Source organism: Trachurus japonicus, unplaced genomic scaffold (genome assembly GCF_045865225.1).
Source record: "Trachurus japonicus isolate A0001 unplaced genomic scaffold, Traja_1.0 AP030619.1".
Taxonomy (NCBI): Eukaryota; Metazoa; Chordata; class Actinopteri; order Carangiformes; family Carangidae; genus Trachurus; species Trachurus japonicus.
In genome coordinates, this window is record NW_028220752.1 from 1 (window position 1) to 2,636 (window position 2,636).

At 44.2% G+C, this 2,636-nt stretch overlaps 1 long non-coding RNA gene across 1 annotated transcript; it reads left to right on the forward strand.

The window, feature by feature from the left end:
- Positions 1 to 878: 878 nt before the first annotated feature.
- Positions 879 to 2,432, forward strand: LOC146960198 (uncharacterized). The gene is made up of 3 exons (XR_015035501.1): positions 879 to 986; positions 1,088 to 1,177; positions 2,377 to 2,432. It is a non-coding gene; the product is annotated as an uncharacterized LOC146960198 (long non-coding RNA).
- Positions 2,433 to 2,636: the final 204 nt, after the last annotated feature.

The following is a 2,636-nucleotide window of genomic DNA, read 5'->3' on the forward strand; positions in this document are numbered from 1 at the left end:
GCTTTTGGCAAAAGCGTCCCACAGAACATGTTTAGGAGCACATTTCAGGCCATTTGGAGTCGATTGGTACCCATATTGAAGCACCTTATTTTTTGTCCCATATGTACAGGTGGAGTTGGCACTTTGACATTTTCAGCAACATGCTGAGCTGGGGTCTTATATATAAAACTGTGCGTGGGATTGTTACTAAAAGTGTACGTACGCCCAAAAGCCAGGTTTTGCGTGCGCCAGTAAATATTCAGACTTATAAAACCCTGCGTACGCACACTTGCAGGCAAACTTCCCTTTATAAATCACAGAGTTCCTACAAGTGTGCGCAGCTGAATAGGGTTATGGTTAGGGTCCATGAGCTGCGTTTTGCTGCTGCTGCTGCAGCTTCAACTGCTGCCTGTGTTTGTGAGTGGGCCAATTCACAGAAACTAACTTCCTGTTGTTTCAGAACACCAGCATGCAATGCAGCCAATGTTTTAATTGTCATTTTGTTGTGCATTTAATGTCTCATTATGTGACAGTGAAAGTGGAGGTTGTCAGGAATCAATGTGCAAGCTGCCTGGAAACTGAACCAGGGACTTGCTGCTCAGGCTATTTGCGCCCATGTGGTTTGCCCTCCAGCCATTCAATGTCATGCTGTGTTTTTCCCATATCTCTCCCTCTGTGCCGGGTGTGCCCCAACCCCCCACCGTTAAAAATAATCTGGTGCAGGATAAAACAATGCTTAAATCCATTGGGGCAATAGCAGGCTAATACACAAGCAAAGCAGCATAATCCAATTTCATCCACATGAAATAGCCCAAACTAATCTCAGCCTGTTGGTCTCAGTGGGATATGATGAGTTTTGTGTAGATGCCGTCCTCATGCGCTGTTTTTTTCCTGTGTCAGAGTCGTTTCTCAGGAATCGCTCCAGCCTGGACCACGAGGCCACAGCCATGATGAAGGCCCAGTTCATGAGTCTGTGGGACGGCCTAGATACTTCCTCAACCACCCAGGTAAAACAGCCAGAGCTCTACCTGCCTGTGCTCTGTTTTAGGAGTCAGTGTAAAATGTGGTGACTTTTGGCACGTTCACATTGTGACTCTTTGAATCGTAGGTGATGGTGATGGGAGCTACAAACCGACCACAGGATGTGGACCCAGCCATTCTGCGGAGGATGCCCGCCACTTTCCATGTTGGCCTCCCAGTAAGACAAACACCAGCACAGATGAACACCTATAAATACAATTGATACTCATATACATACATACAGTTTGTGATGGCAAAGGCAAGCTGAGGCAGTTTTATTTGTATAGCCCATTTTTACAAACAGTTTGTCTCAAAGGGCTTCACATCCCATCATAACAACATCCTCTGCCCTTAGACCCTCACATCCACTGAGGAAAAGCTCCATGGAAAACCCTTTTAACAGGGAAAACCAGGAGAAAGCTCAGGGTGAGCAACAGAGGAGGGATCCCTCACCCAGGACGGACAGACGTGCAATAGATGTTGTTACAGACAAGAAAACAGTTTATAACAGAGAATGTGAGAAACATGGAAATGTTAACGAGCTGATGGAGGCAGCTTCTGGTGGGAGGAGAGGAAGGGGGAGCAGGCCAGCTTGGGAGGACTGGATGGCAGACTGGTTCGTGGGAAGGGAGGGCAGGCCGTTTTAACGGTGATATGTTACTTCCAATGGGCTCTATGCACAGCTCCACCACTTCCTGAATTTAAGGCAGCTCTTTTATTTCCTGTCTGAGTAGTCACAATGGTCAGACACACCTGGATTAATCAGTTTGTCCGATAATGAAAGACAGGAAATGAAGAACCTGCCTTAAATTCAGGAAGTGGTGGAGCTGTGCATAAAGCCCATTAGTAGCTTTTATATCTTACATTATCACACTCTCTTTTCAAATGTACAGGGTGAACGTATCCATAGTACATATAAAACACTAGAATAAACTTCTGTTTGCAGATAATAAACTCTAGGCCCCACTGCACCAGCACTCGTCTTCATTCAGTGAAGGAAAAGAGAGAAACACACTGAAGTGCATGTCTCTCTCAGATTGTGTAATGGCTGCTGGCCAAACCACAGGACGAGTCCCATATCTTGCATATGCACAGTGAATGTTTGTGAATTGTTGATGCTTTAAGAATTAAAATCTGAGGTGTTTTTTAAACTATACAGGTAATTGCTGTCTGCAGCCAATGTATTCCCACATATTGTTTATGTGTAACATGTCTGGGCAGTTTTAATTGCACTCACACAAGTGTCTAATGCTAAGAAAGTCTTAAAACGTGTCATTAGTTGTTTGTTTGTTGATAGATCCATCCTTTTTTGATTCATAGGCCGGTTATTCCTCTTTGATTTTCTTAATAACAACCAGTGTCCGTCCCTCTCTGCAGTGTGTGAGACAAAGACAAGATATCCTGAGGCTGATTTTAGCAGGAGAAAATGTAAGTATGACTTGTAATCATCTAGGTAACAAGTCATTCACAGCACTATTGTGTCTTTAAGACAAAATCTCACACTTACATGACCAAGGACTGTTATGATTAGATGTTATTACATGTTTGACCGCTAGGCGGCAGTACTGGTTAGTAGTCAGCTTACCGTACCATATAAGAGAGTAGAGCAAGACTGCATGAAGCCACATGTATGTTGT